The following is a 20,296-nucleotide window of genomic DNA, read 5'->3' on the forward strand; positions in this document are numbered from 1 at the left end:
TTCGACCATATCTGAAGTTATCTTGATTGTCCCAACAACCCTGTGAGGTGGATGCTTACGGCCTCATCTTCTTTTTTTCTTTTTTGGCCATGCTGCACGGCTTGCAGGATCTTAGTTCCCCGACCAAGGATCGAACCTGTGTCCCCCGAAGTGGAAGCAGGGAGTCCTAACCACTGGACCTCCAGGGAATTCCCCTCATTTTAAAGATGGGAGAACTGAGGTTCAGAGAAACTTAGCATCACAAAGCTAGTAAATGGATGAGCGAGGACTTGAACCCACGCCAAGCCTTTCGGCCCCAAAGCTGGCGCATCTTCCACTCCATCAGGCTACAAACGATTCCTCTCTCTACTGTCAAACCAGGTCAACTTCCGTTGTTCCCTACATCATTAATGACACCACTATTCCTCTAGTTAGGAGGACCAAATTCCTGGGAGTCTGCCTTGCCGCTTCCTGGTCCCTCATCATCGCTCATGTCCCATTCACTACCCACTGCTGTCTATTTCACCTGTGAAATATAACTGAAATCCACCCACTTCTCTTCCTCTCTACCTCCAGGATATTAGTATAAGTAGACATCATCTTTCCCTGGACTCCTCTTTTAGGCTCACCCACATTCACTCTGATGTCCTCCGATCTAGTCTCCCGGATGCTGCCAATGTGGTGTTTCTGAAAGACAAATGTCATCCCTTGTTGAAAACTCCCTGATACAGTCCGGCCATTTCCTACCCCTCCAAACACTGACTCACATCCCTTCCTACTACCTCTCAGTTGAAGCACCCCTTTCTTGGGGAAGCTTTCTCTGACTTCCCTTGATTATCTAAGTCCTCCCAGTACAATCTCATGGCAACATATAACTATATGGTTTTTATTCTAGGCAGACTTTTACTCTTGTTTGCATGATACGCCATCAACGCATGTAGGGTGATGCCTGGTTCAAAGCAGGAATTTGATAAATATCGTTGAATGAATGTTGAGCTTCTCCTTTTTTTCTCTTTTCCTGCTCTCTTTCCGTTCCCATATCCTCATCCCTATCCCATTCCTTGTCCCATCGTCACAGGCTCTTGCTTTCTTACTTCATCTTAATGGGAAAGAAACCCCCGCCAGAGCAGTAAATACGGCAACTACAATTGATGCTCTTTCTAGAGCCATTAATTTCTACTAAAACACTCTTGACACCTCAAAAGACAATTAAATCATTCTATAATGCTGAGATTTTAGGCATCCCTGTGGGATGGGGGAGATACACTCTATTTCCTGAGTTCTCGGGGGAAATGCTTTCCAGTTTAACAAGGCTGACATTGGGATGTATCTTACACTTGCTGCTGCCCAGGGGGCAGTCACGATACAATTGTCACTGCCCACCCATGAACCTTCTTGGTCCTAGAAGTTCATATTTTTGTCACTTCTATTGAGTTCTAGGCATTATTTGAAACAAGCCCCCCACATTAGGAGAAGAGAAGTCACATGCCTGGCAAAGCCTCTCAAAGAAATGAAAAGGAGGAAGGGTTTCCCCCAGGCCAGAAGGAGATCGTCTTAGGGCTCAGGTGGGACTAGAGGAAAGGCGTCTGGACAGGCACCTAGGAGATCAATGGAACCCACCAAGAGTGCTGGTTCTTAACACATTTGTGGAAATGTGTCAGAAAGGCTGAAGAATGAGTGCACTGACAAGTGTAGTCGCTTGGTGGATATTCCTGGGGGTATGAAGGGATAACTGCATTCCCAGGTAGGACCATTTGAGGAAGGAACATAGTTCTGGTTGTTGCCTTTTGGTAGAGACTCAGAGATAGCAGAGAAGCTCTTTAAAAAGAAATGCAGTGGGGCTTCCCTGGTGGCGCAGTGGTTGAGAGTCCGCCTGCCAATGCAGGGAACGCGGGTCCGTGCCCCGGTCCGGGAAGATCCCACATGCCGCGGAGCGGCTGGGCCTGTGAGTCATGGCCACTGGGCCTGCGCGTCCAGAGCCTGTGCTCTGTGACGGGAGAAGCCACAGCAGTGAGCGGTCCACGTACCGCAAAAAAAAAAAGAAAAAAGGAAAAAAAAAAAAAAGAAATGCTGTATTTTGGCACAGAACATGATGGCATCGTGCAGAAAAGCATACACGTGACAACTCCAAATGAAAAGTGATTTAGCAAAGTTGGAATCTTACAAAGTTTACCCTGACTATATTTTCCATTTTATGTATGCAAAGGAGGAATACATGATTTTTGTAAAACATTGCTCTAAATAAGCCTAGAAGAATTCTTTCAATAAAAGTAGCATAAAATGTTTCAATGCTAAGAAAACACTGTTAGGGTCTAAATGGAAGAATGGTTTTTCTTTCTTAATGCTGTATCTTACAATAGAGGTTATCTCAAGTTCAATGAAAAAAGTCAGAAATAGAGAGTCACTTGATCTACGTTTTGATAAAGCCACTTCTGTGGACTGAATTGTGCCCCCCCCCACCACCAAGTTCATATGCTGAAGCCTGAACCCCCAGTGCGGTGATATTGGAGATGGGGCCTTTGGGAGGTAACTAGGGTTAGATGAGGTCATGAAGGCTGGATCGCCATGGTGGGATTAGTGCCTGGATAAGAAGAGGAAGAGAGAGAGACTGCTCTCTCTCCATCATGTGAGGACACAGTGAGAAGACGGCTATCTACAAGCCTCCAGAACTCTGAGAAATGAATGTCTGGGATTTGACCACCCAGTCTGTGCTGTTTTGTTATAGCAGCCTAAGCTGACTCATACACCTGCCCTGTTTCCTCATCAAACCAACACCATATGGTCCCCACTTGCCTTAGCCAGGAGTGAACTTTGGGCAGGGCACATCAGCCCACAGGACACATCCCGTCCACATCATAGGAGCGACATCAGATTAAATGTTATATTCCACTCGGGTGGGATGTGATGTGTGGGGAGTGGGAGAAAGAGAGTGGGATCTGAGGATAACCTTGGGGGCATAACACCTTAGAGAAGTCCATCCTCAAGACCCCTGCATAACCACTGTTATGAACTGAAGCCAGGGAGAATTCTACTTATTGTTAGTAAAACAAGTTTTGCTTATAAAACGTGTTACTTTGGGGAAAACACCTTAAAAGGGGGAAACTTTGTCTGAGACAACATAGATTGCTACCGAAGCCTTTAGAACAAGGGTCTCAAACACAAAACCTACAGGGGACAAACAGGTAACACACATTAGAAAAGAGGACCTGGTACAGGACATTAGAAAGTATATCACGCTTCACTGAAAAGCATATTTGAAATCACCGAGTGGGCAAAATGACATATGGGACACCAGTGTTCGTCTTCTACTTCTTCAACCCCTTAATTGCCTTTTTTTTTTTCCCGCACGTGGGATCTTTCGTTGCAGCATGCGGGATCTAGTCCCCTGACCAGGGATCAAACCGGGGCCCCCTGCGTTGGGAGCTCGGAGTCTTAACCACTGGACCACCAGGGAAGTCCCCAGCCCTTAACTGTTTACTCGAGGATGCCTCATCCACCCCGACACATTTCAGATCCAACTAATACTTATTGACTGGCCTCCTGCCCAGCATTGTGCTAGGTGCTTTCAATACTCATAACTGTCCAGTGAATTGTGTATTTATGTCTCCAGTGATACATGAGGAAATTGAATCCCAGAGAAGTTTAAGATGACTTAGCCAAAGCCACCATCCACTACTTTGGAAGAAACTTGGGAAACACGCTATATTCTTTTGTTTCTTAGCTTTAAGCCAAGTATATCAGTTCGAATAAACTTGTTATCTGTTCTCTAGTAGTTTATGTACTGTTTTGTTCCCCAAGGCAATACATGATGACTCTGTCAGTACAGATCGAAATAGCTGCACAATTAGATACTCATGGGGGAGGGGGAAATAATTCTGGTTTAAATAACCAAGGCCTCTGTTGCAGAACAACAGCTATAAATAATGCAGTATTTCCTGGCTCGAGCTCTTTGACCAAAATTCCAATTCTGTCACGTGTTAAAACTGAAACTGTCAAATTGAGGAGGTTCTGCTTAATTTCACGTCTGTCTCAAGTTTAGACAAGTGAAGAGCAACTCACAAGAGAGTGCGCAGTTGGAGCCAATCTCTATGCAGATCCAGCTATTAAGCACCCAGCATACCTCAGAATGCTATATTCCACAAAGCACTGCTATCCATTTCCATTTTCCTTTTTTTTTTTTTTTTTTGCGGTACACGGGCCTCTCACTGCTGTGGCCTCTCCCGTTGCGGAGCACAGGCTCTGGGCGCGCAGGCTCAGCGGCCATGGCTCACGGGCCCAGCCGCTCCGCAGCATGTGGGATCTTCCCGGACCGCGGGCGCACGAACGCGTGTCCCCAGCATCGGCAGGCGGACTCTCAACCACTGCGCCACCAGGGAAGCCCTCCATTTTCCTTTTAAATAAAAAACAAAATTAACTGAACCCTGGGCAATACTACGTAAAGTAACTCAATTTCTCCGAAAGCTTCACTCACAGAAGATTCCCTTACATGTGATTGCAAGCAATTAATTAAAAAATGGAAATGTACTTTTACATTTAACTAGAAGTCCTAGTCTAGTATCTATCACCTCGCCAGCCAAGCATTCTTCAAATATAAATATATTTTAAATTGGTTTTGCCAGTGTCCTAGATACTTCGAAAATCCTGCTGGCGCAAACCAGTTATTGATTCACAGTCCCTGATTCTAAGCCTCTCATCTACAGCCCTAGAAGTAACAGCAGGTGCTCTTGCCAGCCTCATAAGAATTGTCACTGGACAATTAGTAATTTCCAGTGGTTAAAAGCCAGTATAAAAGCTCTCGAGTTACCTAGTACTCTGGAAAGCTCTCTTCTTAATGTGGCGCCCTGGGAACCCCTGACAACCCAAGAAAATGTGGCCTTGAAGAATACACTAGCAAAATATAAATAGGTATCATCCAGCTCCCTGTCATTTAGAGACGCTCTGCAGGGCATCTACCGGACACGTTCTGACCTGGAAATCATCTGGTCACTGAAAGCATGAACATCTTGACCTGTGTGTTAACCTGTTTTCTGCCCACAAGTTGGAAAGCTCTGACTTCAACAGCGCCCCTCAGGACGATCAGCCATAAAAGTGAGTGGTCGAGTAAGTTTGTAGCAAATCATACTTCAAATGCTGCACACCGTGCAGGCAATGAGACTTCTCTTTGCGGAAATGCTATCAGTTGCACGAAGATTTGGTTTAAGTTCATCTGTCTCTTGTATACCCGCTTTTCCTCCCGAGTACTTAGCATAGGACTTCAAAAGGCACTCAATAAAGATTCGCTGAATGAATGTAACAGGAATTAATAACACAAAATGTTTTTGAAAAGGTGATTGATGTCAAATGGTAGGCAGAGAAAGTTCGCCAGGGATAGGAATGCTGTGCACAGATTTGGTACAGGGTCTAAGGAAAGAATTTACAATTGATAAATAACCTTTGAAACCAGGTTCTTTTATGTCATTGCCTCTGGACTAGGCCACACTGGCGGCAGGAGGAGCTCAGCCGAACACACTGTGATAGCAGTCTGAGAAAGGGAAGCATAAATGATAACAAAACGTTAGAAAGGATCCCGGGAGGAAACACTTTGCCATCAGCTTTCCAGGAGATCTTTAAGAATAGAACAACAGCGACAACGACAGCAACACACGCACAAATACTTATTTAAATTCTTTATAGAATAAAGGGGGAAAACTGGATGACATACAGAGGACCTTGACATCCCCACCGTAGCATGAAAGATGATAAAAATTAGGGTATTTTTCATCACATTGAGCCCCAAGGCTTGGGTTAACACAGTGTAGTTGAAGTTTGACTGGCTCTATCTGTATTCTGGGCCTGGATTGTCAAAGACGGTTTCCTAGCTTTTACACATCATGACAGATATAGAAATTGACCCTATCTGTACAACATACTGGGGCAAACTGAGGAAGCTATGTGGTCCACGGATAGACTTCAGGGGGATACGGCCAGCCCAGGCACAGCCAGATGACCCAGATGCCAAAGAGGGATTAAGTCTTGGGCATGTCTGCAACCCACTGATCATCTCCCAGCACTCTTTGGCCCATCTGTTGGGAAGCTTTGCCTTAGAGAATGTTCCTCGGGATGATCAGGCAAAAATGGAGCCATCAGGGAAATGTGCAGCAAACCATACTTCATACGCTGCACTTTTCCAGGGAGTCACAACACACATTAGCAAAGGACCGCGCCGATGCTCCGTTACTCTCTTTTTCCGCCCCCAGGACTTTTCATCCTCCTTCACCAGGACACTTACTAACGTCTCACAGACCTAAGGAGGCTGCCGAATGGTTCCAATGTCCACACAAGCACGCAGCACCAGTGACTCGAAAACAGCTAATGCAACACCACCACATCCTACCTGCCTTTCACTGCAGGATTAGTTCTCACACTGAAATAACTTTAATCTTCAAGAAGGAATCTGCCTGGAACTCTATTAATGGCAGAGTGTTAAATACAATAATCACTATTACTGCCCCCAAATGAGCTGCCGGGCAGCCGAAGGTAAGTAGATTCAGGAGTCAGGGCTCCCAGTCACTGACGGTAATTCATAAGACACTGGCAAGGAGAACTCTAAACAGGAGATTCCCCAAACCCCAAGCTCACCCCCAGCGCTCCTCGCCCTAGGAGACTTATCTACCTTTCTGGTTATATATTCCTTTGGCTGTTGATGTAATCAGTGTATAATAACTGCGTACATATCAGCTCACAGAAAAAACGGCAGACGTGCTAGTTGATTTGGCTTGGGGCCATCTCTTCGGCAGGGTGAGACAACCCGGTGTAAACATCTGTTATTAACCGTGTATTTTAAAATAGTGTTTTGTGTCTCCTGGGTTCCTAATTCCCATCAAAAGCAATACAGTATCAAGACTCCTGTTTTTCTGAGCAGCACCTAGGAGATAACAAGCTTTAAAACATTTGCATTAGTCTTCTCAGTTCTGTCGCTTGTGTTATTAATTTTATTTACTAAGACATCTACTGTATTACACACACTGCTTTTCTCGGTTTTATTCCCACTGAGGTGAGCAGGTTTCATTTAAACTGTGTTACCGCAAACAGTAAGGCTTTTGCAAGTCGAGAGCGCTACATAAAATTGGCCATAGCTTTTGTTTTTATGAATATGCAGTTGCCAATCCCTGTATTAAACCAATAGCCTCACTAGGGAATAGACTATGACTTGCAATTTTTAAAGAAGTGGCCATTCTCTCAAATCTGCTTGTTTGCGCTGATTACTTTTCTTGAAATTAATTAAAAAAATAATTTCTTAATATGAGAGATTGGAAATTGGGTCCTTGTGCCACTTGCCTGCTCCCCAAACCCTTAGGATTAAGTCGCTGTGACAGAAAACAACAATATTTCTCTGCGAGATGAACAATCAAATCGTTCAAACAAGCTCACTCAATTAATAAAACCACCTTGCCATAAAAAAATAAAAATTTGTACCCAATTCAAAAATCACTTTGGATGGCTGTACTATTAAAAAACAAAATCGATTTTCTTTTCACAAGTTTTACCTACGCCCCAGAACTCAGCTGCAATGGCTTTTTCTTTTCTCACTCAGTTGCCTCTGATAATTGACCATTCCCGAGTATTACTAAAATTCCCCTGCAAGTCTGTTAAACACTTTCACATTTCCATGTTTAATTACATTCAGATTTCAATTTTTGTCTACATATAGAATAGAGCCAAAATTTAACTCAATCGACTGCAGTGCCTTTGACATAAAGACTTTATTCATCATTCTTGCCTTATGTATAAATAGACACACGCTACTTGTCAAAATACAAGAGTGGGCTTCTTTACATTGTCTAGAACAAAGAGCCCCGCTCGGCTTCTTTCTTTCCTCAGTGTCTCAGAAGGTGTCCTTTATTACATGTGCAGGATGCAAGGATTTTGCTGCCGCATGAATGAAAAATGATACCTTCAGACTGCCTTTTTAGTGACAAATTGCACTTCTGCAGACTATCACACTGCCTGTGGTTTTAAGAACCCCACTTAGATTTACTATTACTTCCTTGGGGAACTCAGCCTTCTCGCAAAGCACCCCAGGGCTCATTTCCACTCTTTCAGAGTGCAACAAAGATGAGAAAGTTTGCTCATCGCGGTGGGAGAGAAACTCTTGGCTAGTAAAAAAACACTCTCTGGAATGTCTAAGGAGCGAAAATCACTGCCTCTGTGGATTCTTGGGGTACAAAACAGGCAGGAAAAGTTGTCTGGAGGTATTCGCGAAGCATTGTGTTTGTTCAGGAAGGAGCTGCGGAGTTAGCGGCTGAGCGACGCCTCTCCCTTTGCTTCCTGGGTGAGAGCAATGAGGCGTGCCCCTTAGCAGAAGCAAGCAGAGAGAGATCGGTAAAACTCACCGGCTTCCCCATTTTTCCTAGGACGGGGTTTTTGTTCCTCAACTGTGATCTGGAAGAGGCAAACCTGTAGGTCCTCCAAGCAGGCTGCCTCGGATCAGCTGAATGACTGGGGCGTTCAGGAAGCTTGCTCTGTCCAGCTCGGAATCACTCCCCCTCTCCGGGCTGTGTGCTTCCACGCCTCCCAGTCAGCGCAAAAATCCGCCAAACTCAGGTCAGCCTAACAGGTTTCCTTATATAGGTAAACACGAATTGCATTCCTGGTGAAAGAAGTTAACTAGGAAGCCCGGTAACCTGGTTAACTCTACACACGCCAGAATGGCTCAGAGTCAGCCAGCCTGCGTATGGTTTGCTTGCAGTACAAAGGGATTTGTGCGATTTAATTAAAATCATCTTTATCCCGGCAGTCTGTAAAATTGGCTCTTCTAGTGTGAGTCAACAGCTAGTATTTTATATCATGAGCTATGACCGACCTTATATTATATAAAGGCACTGTAGGGAGAAAAATCGAAGCATAGGATATAACTTGTCTTGAAATTATTTTTCAAAGAAGCAAATAGAACATGTGATGGGAAAAGAACACGAACAAACCTCTGTCAAGTGAGACTCCAGTGCCTTGTTTGAGCAGAGTAACTAATAGTTATTCAACTTTCCCAGGCCTTTAGTAGATAATGCAATGAGATCATTTTGAGTTTACTCCTTTTACAATGCAGTAATTGCTACTGTTTTTTTTTTTTGATGGGCGAAATGACACATAATGACATCTATTTATTCCCCGAAATAACCCTCCTGAGCCCACATATTGAAGTGTTATTTGATGGTTTCAGGAAAGAAATCTAAGACTTGTGAATTCGCATAATTACATGGAAAAAATTTTAAACAACCTCCTAGACTTCAGAAGATAAGAAAATGTATCTTTAAAAGGACTCTGTGGAAGGTCTAACTCTAGGCTCAAAACAGTTTTTAAACGTAAGTGTGTAACACATCAATTGTCTAATAATTGGCTCTGCCCCCTACATTTATCTACCATGGAGGAAAGTAATAATTCTTTTCAAGTCTAACCAATTCCACTGAAGTCTCAATAGGAAGTACAGACTCAAGACTTAGCACCTGAGTGTTGGAAGTGAAGACTGCCTGCTAAATAAAACTTACCTTAAAATGAATCATTTGTTCCTATTTCATCCACTGGTTGACTGCTCCTTGAGTAACGCCATTCTTAGCAAAAATAGCTCCGTGTTGCGTTTTAGGTCTCTGCTTGGGAAAGGGGAGAGAACGAATGTTTACACACTACCGAAGCCAGCACCAACACAAGCCAATGATGAAGGGTTTCTGCTAAGAGCAGGAGAGTGCAAAAAACACGGGGCAGGAAGAGTAACTACTCTTTGATTGCATTTTCCACTGGGTAAAGACTTTTCCATACAATTTCTCTTCATATCTCCACAGGAAGTGCGTGTTATTACTTCCTTTTCACGATAACAAAATTGACTCACAGAGATAAAGTGACTGGTCCAAAATCTCGGGATCCACTTGTAGCAGATCCAAAATCCCAGATCTGCTAGAATTGACTTCCAAGAGAATTGGCAAAAATCAAGTCAACTTGAAGAGACAGAAGAACATTAAAATGGCAGTTTTCCATGTTCAAATATAAGTTTTAGGAATCACATGTCCAGAGAGTTTACAGGCAATACACAAACTGATTAAAATACTCTTTATAAAGTCATAAGTTACTGCTAAAATGACTGCCTTTACATGACTCCAGAATGATCCTAAAATGAGATATTAAGTGTATTTCTATTGAATACAAATTTGGGTTAAAAAATATTATGAAAATATAACTTTGCAAATATTGCACACGTTCTTCTGTTCAGAGTACACACATTTCTATTATATCAAGTTAAGACTCATCTTGACTGCCCCACTGGAAGGAATATTAGTGTTTTCTACTTATTGGGTTTTCATTAATCTTAAATAAAACTCTGTGTGCCATGCTAGGTAAATAGCTTTCACTAATATAGCCCATTTATGATCCCGCAGCTTTTAGGTTCTCGTAATTCCCGCAGAAGCAAGTTCTGTTTGTGCAGGAACTTTAGACTTTATTAACATGTCGATGCAAGACAAAGAATGCATTTTTTTCCAGGGCAGGCTAAACCTTTAAGTGCCTTAAGCTGGCCTCCAAATTTGTTCTTACAATTCTAAGCAAACAATCATTTGGGCTTTAAACATAAAATGTCTTAGGCTATAATTATTGAATTGGAAGGTCAAAACGAAATTTGGATCTGAAAGTAGCCTGTTTCAAAGAGGGAATATAACCCTCTGCTAAATGCATTTTGGATGCCTCAAGAAATGGTTTGGGAAAGACTGGGTCGCGGAAGCAGCATGAAATCAACCTAACCATAGAGGACCCCAATGAGAGAGTACTTACAGCTGAATAATTACACCACGCCAAAAAAATAGCACTTATGGGAAACTAAATAAAATACAAGACCGATTTGAAGGGCAGAAAATATCATTGTGGTTTAAAGAAAACATCAGGGGACAGATTTGAGAAATTCCCAATGACATATAACTAATGAGCAGTTGAGCTATAATTCAAATCTCGGTCCATCAGACCCCAGAATGTTCGCTCTTTCTACTGAACCCTGAGGGTACCACACTATCCAAGAAAGAGCAAATGCCTTAGAGGCAGAAGATGCTTCCATTCTGGTTCCGTCTCTTGGTTGTGTGACCTTGCATGAGTTACTTATAATGTGTCTGAGCCTCACCTCCAAAATGGAAATAAAAATGGGTGCGTGTCTCACAGATGACGGAAAGTACCGAAAGCGATTTTTGAAAAATCCTTCCACGTATTTATTGATGCCTCTATGGTCCGGGCATTCTGCTAGGTTCTAGGAATACAACCATGAGCAAGTGAGGCATGTCTCCCCTTCACGAAGCTAACAATCTTGAAGAACAGCCTGTGCACGTCTATATTATGGAATGTGAAACTCTAATGTTTCCCTAAATTTCGTATAACGCAAACATGTTTAATTGAAGTTCCACCTCAGTACAGAAATACTAATAGGCAAATGTCCAAGCTAGTGCTCTCACTATAGTTAGTGCAAGTTACTCTTACTGACCAGAGCCTGGTCTTACCATGATTACACTTGTTAGACCTGGGCTGAGCCAAATGCCACCATCATAACGACAATGTCCTTTTATCTCACAGTTGAGGGGGACCAGCATGTTCAACTGAAAAACACCTCGAAGATACTTAGGAAGCTGGATGCACATGGAGTTATTTTATCATTAGCTCTGTATATATGAATGGGATGGAAAAGCATATAAAAGTTTCCCTAAATATGTCAGCCAGCTATCCATCTATTAATCTATTATTAATTCACTTCTACGCACTAAACATTTAATTGGTGTGCCCAATGGATAAGGTTCTCTGAGGGATACACACAGAAAAGGATGTATAGAAAAAGAACGGTCCCTAGCTTTACTGGAGATTTCTAGAAAAATGTTATGGTGCTCAAGAGCTATATCAGGCACAATGGGTGAGGTGATGCTCTGGTAACAAGCAACCCCCAGATCTCAGTAGCTTACAGCAACAAAGGTGTACCTCTCACTCACGCTGCACACTTATGCAGATCACTAGGGAGGGTTCTCCTATCCAAAGTCACTCAGGAACCCAAGCTGATGAAGGTTCCTTTCAACATGTACTTCCACGGCTGCTGACACAGGAAACAGGGACTTGGTGAATCATGAAGTGCCTTTCAAAACTTCACTCCGTAAAGGACACAAACTTCCGCCCACCTTTCATTGGCCAGAGCAAGTCCTCTGGCCCTGCTTAACTTCAGAGAAAGACAGGAGAACCAGACTACATGACGAACGAAGACATGACAGCCATGGCAAATCATCTGGCTGGAGGAAAGGATCCATTCAGTAGACACATTCACGACCCCTATGGCATAATGACTGGCGTTTGAAGTTTGGAAATCACTGACCAGATCCAATTTCTAGAAGACTGGGAGTTTAAAGGTGGACTCACAGATTATCAGTGGTTCTGGCTGAACCTTGAGGGAAAGAGTGACATTTGAAAAGGATGTCCTGAGGCAGGCTCTTCTTAATATTTCTATCAGTTACTTGAGTGGTGAAATAAAAGGCAAGTTGATTTAATTTGCAGATGGTGCCAAATTGGATAGCTAACACCTCAGAGGATTGTATTATAATTCAAAACGACCTTGAAGAGTTGGGGGGAAAAGACGTTAAGAAAGAAGCTTGAGTTCAACAGTGATAAATAGAAGATTGGAATGAAACGTCTACAAAATGGATGGTAGAAAAACCATATTGAGCTAATACTAGCCTATAAGTTGAACATATGCTGGCAGCTTAGCACTTTTACTTGTAAAGCCTTTGGCATGGTGGTATTAGCCATGTAAGCAGTGGAAAATAGGTGTTCTCAGAATACTACTTCACTGGGGATCCACATTTTCAGAAATAAGAAATCGGAGCAAATTCAGAAGCAAAAGCAGAAATTTCCAAAAGACTAAGTGCCCTAGGTCAGGAGTGAGCGAACTGTTTCTGCGAGGAGCGGGATAGTAAATATTTTCAACTTTGCCAGCCATAAGCTTCTCTGCTGCAACTACTCGATTCTGCTACTGTGGTCCAAAACGGCCACAGATGATATGTAAATGAATGGGCGTGACTGTGTCCCAGTAAAACTTGCTTTACAAACCCGGGCAGCCAACCCTGGGCTATGCTTTGCAGACCCCTACTCTCTACATTATCAGAGCTGTCCCAGAATGGCAAGGGACTCACATTTACTGCAAGTGCCCAGAAGGCGAGAGGGACACTATTTTGGCCTAGTTCGTTTAATACGGCTTTCCACACAGGTGCTAGTGAAGAAACTGGTGAAATAAATACAATTAAATTAGCCAAAAATGTTACTATACTGGTCTCCTTATTAAATATTCAAAAAGAATTGGACCACGTAATTCTTGAGAAGGTCGTGGAAATAAAATCCAAAATATAGTTTACCTTCTCAATTTGTTAAATATTTATCAATTATATTGTCTTTTAGATATAAAAATATGACTGGTAAAAACTATAATAAACCTCGAAAAGAAGGATCACAAAAATGAAATTAAAGGGAAAAAAATTTGCAAAGCAGAATGTACGCATATAGCCCCTTTAATTTTTTCCCAAGTTCTTTGTAACTAGCTGAGGTTGATAAAGCAGATGTTGTCTTAATTAGACACAGGTGAAAATGGAGACAAGGAGAGGTTAACTCAGTTGTCTACTGTCACCAAGCTAGTGATGATGGAGAAGAAAATAGGACCCGGGTTCCCTGGGTTTACAATTCTAGACCATGATAAACACCGAATGCATAGGAACTCGGAAAAGAGAGCCAATACGGAATGCAATGAAAGCCCTGCGGCGTGTCTTTCTGGGTGCCTGGAGGAAAGCCCAGCACTCTAACTATCACCTCTCCTTCCCTCCGCCAAGCGCCCCGCACCCCCTCCCTCTCCAAGCTAGTCTGCTTTGCAGCCAACCCCCCGGCCTGCCCCTCCTGTGATCGAGCCCTGAAAGCTAAAGCCTACTTATGGGTGACTGTGTGTCCAAACGCCCCCGATCCCGATTCTGACGACTTCCTTCTATCGCCTCTGACCCTTCCAGTCTCTCAGCCTCTGCACTATAGGGCGGGATCATTCTTAGTGCTGGGGGCTGCCCTGGGCATTGCAGGATGCTCGGCAGCATCTCTGGCATCTTCCCAATGGATGGCAGTGGCACTCTCTCTCCCCTTAACTCCAAGGCGCGACAACCCAAAGTGTCTTCAGACATTGCCAAATGTTCCCCGGGTGCTGGGCTGGGGTGCAAAACTGCCCCTGGTTGAGAAACTCTGAACTAGATCACTGTAGCTGCTTTTTCTTTTAGTGGGATTTTAGTTCCCCGACCAGGGATTGAACCCGGGCCCACGGCGGTGAAAGCGCCGACTCCTAACCACTGGACCGCCGGGGAATTCCCCATAATTGCTTCTTAATTGCTCTCCCTACTTCTGCCCTTGCCTCTCCACAGTCTATGCTTCGCAGAGCATCCCAAACCATCTTTTAAAAATATACATCAGATCATGCCATCCTCTGCTTGAAACCTCTAGCAGGGGACTTCCCTGGTGGCGCAGTGGTCAAGAGTCTGTCTGCCAATGCAGGGGACGCGGGTTCGAGCCCTGGTCAGGGAAGATCCCACATGCCGCGGAGCAACTAAGCCTGTGCGCCACAACTACTGAGCCTGAGCTCTAGAAGCTGAGCGCAGATTCTCCCCTAGAGTATCCAGAAGGGACGCAGCCCTGGAGACACCTTAATTTTAGCCCAGTGAGACCTGTGTTGGACTTCTGACCTAAAGACCAGTACAAAAATAATTTGGGCTGTTTTAAGCCACTAAGCTTATGATAATTTGTTACAGCAGCAATAGGAAACATACACCTGGCATCTTCACGGCTAACCCCTAAAGCCTCAGAATTTATGCAAAAGTTTTCTCCAGGAAGAGGCCATCCATGATAAATGACACCCCGAAAGGACATCACCACCCATCCCACATGCAGTGGTTCCATGTCAATTGCCCTATTTTATCACCTTCATAGCTCTGATCACTATGTGACATTACCAAAAGGCAAAAACGATGACAAACGAAAAAATAATAGTAATAAATGGGGTGGTCTTTTTATCTGCCTTGGAACAGGAATGTTGGAGAAAGAACCAGGTTTGGATTAAGTAAAGAACGTTTATGTTATGTTGGATGAAAAGACATTCTTGACGGTAGTTGGAGTAATTGCACAATGAAACAGGCTGCCAAGAAGGGCCACGGAGGACTAGATCGTGGCAACACTTACAGAAGAGATGAGATAACTCAAGTCAGGAGAGTAGGTGGAGCTCAGCCGAGAGCATTTACTTGATGACCTGCTTGTTCTTCCTCCAGCTTGCAAATGTGTGTAGCACAAAGCAATGAATCACAGGACAACATCTGCATGTAATTGCATTTCTGTTCCAATAATAAATGTTTCAACTGCTATGCTATTTATGAAAGCTGTTATCATAAAGAGCCAAGTGGGGGAAATTGGAAACACAAACGCTTATCTTAAGAAACCTTTCCTTTGCAATTCAGTGTCCAAGTACCCAAACACCCAATTCGCTGTAGTATATGAAATGTCCCGGGAGTTTCTTTTTTGAAATTCTATTTGAAAGTGATTTTTAGGTGTCTAAGTCCCTGTAAAAGCCCTTTCTGTCACCCATGGTTTTCGTAATATTTTTTTGAACCCGAAGAGGAACAAAGGCTAGAAAATTGTTCATTATTTCCCTCACGGACTCATCGTCTGAATTTTGGGCCCATGGTCGATGGGGGAGAGAAGGTGTTTTGCACTTTCTTTTCAGTCAAGATTGTTTACTCTCAAAACAGAAAACGAGAATGACAGATTCTCCCACCCACCTCACTCCCACAAACCTCCCCACCCGCCAGGATTTGGGGTCTTTGAATAACTCACGAAATGCCAAGACAGTTTAAAATTATTAACCACCCATACAGAAAAGAATAGGAAATAAGAGAAACTCTTATTTCCTCGGATCAGCCTGCCCCCTCACCTCCCCACGGTGGCAGATCGTTTTCCCATAGGCCCTGGTACAGGAGAACCCGGCTCCTTCATTCAACGATCCCCACGCCACCAGTGCCACCAGTGGCACCAGCAAAGGCTAGCAATCATTCTGGCCTCTTAAACTTAGCTTGGAGGGAATGCGTGGTCCGCGAAATCAAGCAAGCTGAATTTTTAAACAGTTCACTTTACTTGCAGTTGCGTCTGTCAATTTGGGTAAAGCATGAAAACTCGATCAAGCCACAGAGAAAATGAAGCCAGAGCTCTTATAAGCCTGCCTCTTTCCATTTCGCCAGGCAGGTGTTTCAGGATGATGTCTTTGACAGTTGCTCTTTTAACGAGATGGCAAAACACCATGCAGGAGGGAAAATCCTCAAAAAGCAATGAAAATAAGCAACTGTACAATAATAATTCTAAACTGCCCCCCCCCCATTTCCCAAGGTCTGTATCTCTTAACTCCTACCTGCTTAGCTCTCACTACATTAGCACTGTTTACAACACCGCAGTTGAATATCAGAATCAAAAGAAAACTTCGAACATCCTTTTAGGAGGACGAAAATGTATCACAGCTTTCCGAAGTTATTTTTAATTAACTCTTTAAAACCCAAATCGATAAGAGCGGTTGCACTACGGAGTGGCTAGTATCTAGGCTGCCTGAGATATCTCTTTTTCCCCACCCGGGGACCCTGACCTATGGTATAGATGAGGCTGGAGACAGATATAGAGATTTTCGTTCACTTACCAAGTAACATTGATTAAATACTATGTGTCAGACACACGTTCACATTTGGGGGTAGATAACAGCAATCTAACTAAAGGTGGGAAGAGTTTCAAAAGTTATGTTATAGTGAAGCGTATAAAATATTGCATTTTCTTGTTTTTGCATTAAAAGCAATGTGCGTTTAGTGGCATTAGAAATCAACAAGAACACATTACCAGTGATAAGTGATGCTGACAGCATGTTACGATGTGATGAAAAGGGTACTTCACCTCCTTGGTATCCTTCCCCAAATCATGACCCCAGTCTAATCATGAGCAAAACAAGAGATAAACCTAATGTCTTAGTGCATCTGGGCTGCTGTAACAGGATACCACAGGGTGGGGGGCTTAGAAACAACCGAAATTTATTTCTCACAGTTCTGTGGGCTTGAAGTCTAAGATGAGGCTGCCAGCATGGTCAGGTGAGCACCCTCTTCTGAGCTGCAGACTTCTTGTATCCTTACCTGGCGGAAGGGGCTAGGGAACTCTGTGGGGTCTCTTTTATAAAGGGTACAAATTCCAATCATGAGAATTACACCATCACATTGCAGATTAGGATTTCAACATATGCATTTTGGGGAGACACAAACATTCAGACTGTGGCAGCTAAAATGAGTGACATTCTATAAAATACCTGACCAGTACTCCTCAAAACTGGGAAGGTTTGGAAAAGGAAAGACAGAGAAACTCACAGCCCAGGGGAGCCTAAAGAGACACGATGACTAAATACAATGTAGTGCTTTGGATGGGATCCCGGAACAGAAAGAAGACATTTGTGAAAAAACTAGAGAAATCCGAATAAAACCTGTAGTTTAGTTAATAGTAATATACTGGTGCTGGTTTCTTAGTTTTGACAGAAGTACCATGGTAACGTAAGATATTAACATTAGGGAAAACTAGGTAAAGAGTATAAAGGAGCTCTCTGTACTTATTTTGAAACTTGTTAACCTAAAATTATTCCCCCCAAAGTTATTTAAAAACAGAACAAAACAAGAACAACAAAACAACATACCACATTCATTTTACACTGTGGCCAGAGAAGGAAAAACAAGATTGAGAAAAGATCCATCGAAGAAGGACAGAGACCAGAGGCAGGGAGGGACATACAAAGAGCAACAGACAGATAGAGAAATAGACGGGTGGGCTCCAGGAGGGTGTTAGAGCTCCACGGCCTCGTTATGCGGCTCCCCGCTATTCTCTTAAGCTACAGGGATCAGGGAAAAGGATCATTCTTTAAAAGAACTCAGAGATCTGACATAGTTTGGAAACATATTAGCATACAGAGAATCTTCGCAACGTCAGGTATATTTTTTTCTATGTGGTTCTGAAGGTTTTGTAGGTGTGTCAACGAATAGCTTCGGTTTACCAAGTTTTTCAGGAACCTCGGAGAGACTGATCACCAAACTTTCAACACTGAAAGCTGTCATTTGCCAAAGAGTTGCTCTCTGAGAATGCCACCTCTCTAGTGTCCCAATGCCACCAGGGCTACATTTAGAATTGGTATTTCACTTAGTCCTAATAAGCACTTCTATTTAGAAATCAATCTAGTTCCTGGTCTACTTGGGAATATATATGACGGGAAGCAAAACAAGATAGTAAAAAAAAAATCCCTAAAGCTAGGTTCTGTTTTTATGGTTGCACATATGAAGTCTTTGGGGTTCTCTTCTTAGAAGAGTTGTCCCAGTATTTCACAGGGGTTTCCCCGATCCTTTACCCCCCCTCCCACAGTTAATCTGAATTAATGCAGGCTAAGAATTTCTGCTGACCGGTGTGCACTCATTTACACTTTCTATGGTATTTTCTAAAAAGGACTTGAAACAGTATTAACAATAAGTGAGGACAGTCCGGACCAGGTTAAGTGTGAGATATTAACAGCCAACCATGTATTTCGTGGATGGGATACTCACACCTAGGTCACCAAATCTTTTCCTGAGCTTGATCGGAGAATCCACGTACATATTACACGGAAGAAATCTCTACCTACAAACCGATTGAGATTTTTGGTAATGGTTGCCATGTTGAAAACGGGAGAAGAGGGAGATAGACCTGGGAAGACATCTCAGGGGACTGCATATTTCAGCTTGAATTAATTTTATATCATAAATGTGAAGTTCCTGTGAGCTTGGATTTAAACTTTAATTCGGCAAATTACATAAACTCTTCAGTGAGAGCCAAAGTTCTAAAGTGCCCGCTTCCATTTGTTTTCTTTTTCCCCTTAAACAGCATACCAAATCTGAATCTGATTAAGTCTGCTGAATTCGTTATCAGTGCTAGGAACTATGTACTCTGTACAGAAAATTAACTTCACTTAGAAATGCATGTTTTGGTGGTTTTACTCCTAAAAAAATGCTGATTAGAAAAGCAATAAATCCTGGGAGAGGAGAGGCCAAACTTCATTTTTCCCAATAATGAAAACAAGGCTGGATTTTGAGGGATGAAGACACATAATGACTTTACATTAAACTTGCTGTCAGTAAGGGATGTCCTGGTTACTCTCTGCTGAGCACAGTACGTGGCACTTAGTATATATCTAGCTTTCTTCCTATGTATCTACCTATCTAGCTAGCTATCTTTGTATCTATCTATCTGTCTGTCTAACTACCTATCTATCTATCTACCTATCTATCTATCTCAAAGTTTCTCAACCTCAGCACTACTGACATTTTGGATCAGACAATTCTCTGTGTGTGTGTGTATGTGTGTGTATGGGGAGGGAGCTGTCCTGTGCACTGTGACAACCAAATATGTGTCCAGCTATCGCCAGCTATTCTGGGGTGGAGGTGGGGCAGAATCTCTCTTAGGTAAGAACCACTAATTATTTCTATCTCTATGTACCTACATACCTATAAAAAAAAAATGAACGAACGGATTTTATAGTAAAACATCCAGGCTTCAACCTGGCGTGACCAACTAAGAAGGTGAGGAAGATTAGCGGGATTTATCTCATATGATAAAATGCATAATATATATCTATTGTAATAATAAACTATAATACTATTGGGTTGGCCAAAAAGTTCACTCGGGTTTTCCCGTAAGATGGTGTGGAAAAACCCGAACAAACTTTTTGGCCAACCCAATATGTAATAAATGCAAGACAATATTTTGGGATTCCCGTATGTTTCCCTCCCCTATGCCTTCTACCTACTACTCTTCTGCATACCAGGTGGCAACACACTTTTTCTGTGCACACTGCTTTCAGATACAGCTTAGAACACATAAGTCAATTGTTTTGCAAAATCAAGTTAGTAAAGTCCTAGCAGATCATAATAATCTGAAAAGCAAAGCTCATTTGATATATAAAAAGTAGGCTTTTGAGGGGAAAAAAATGGGATTTTTTTTATTTAATAAGTTTTTCTTTAAATATTAAGAGCCAGGGCCCCAGCTGATTCAGACCACAGAAAGTAAAAAAAAAAAAAAAAAAAAAAAAAACACCCGACCAAAGAGATTTGGTTTCTGGAAGCAGAGACAGTACTATCCTATTTCCCATCTAAAAGATGAGGAAAAGACAACTTTACGGGGTACCCTGCCCACTAACCCAGTGGCTTGCACACAGTAGGTACTCAATCAT

The 20,296-nt window shown here is 42.7% G+C and overlaps 1 protein-coding gene across 1 annotated transcript in view; it reads right to left on the minus strand.

The window, feature by feature from the left end:
- The window catches only part of MID1 (midline 1), a 386,159-nt gene extending 377,721 nt beyond the window's left edge, over nucleotides 1–8,438 (minus strand). The window contains exon 1 of the mRNA XM_082681235.1: nucleotides 8,352–8,438. The gene's annotated coding sequence lies outside the window, so the exon portion shown is untranslated. The remainder of the gene's footprint in view (nucleotides 1–8,351) is intronic.
- Nucleotides 8,439–20,296: the final 11,858 nt, after the last annotated feature.

This window comes from Grampus griseus, assembly GCF_964374135.1.
Source record: "Grampus griseus genome assembly, chromosome: X".
Taxonomy (NCBI): Eukaryota; Metazoa; Chordata; class Mammalia; order Artiodactyla; family Delphinidae; genus Grampus; species Grampus griseus.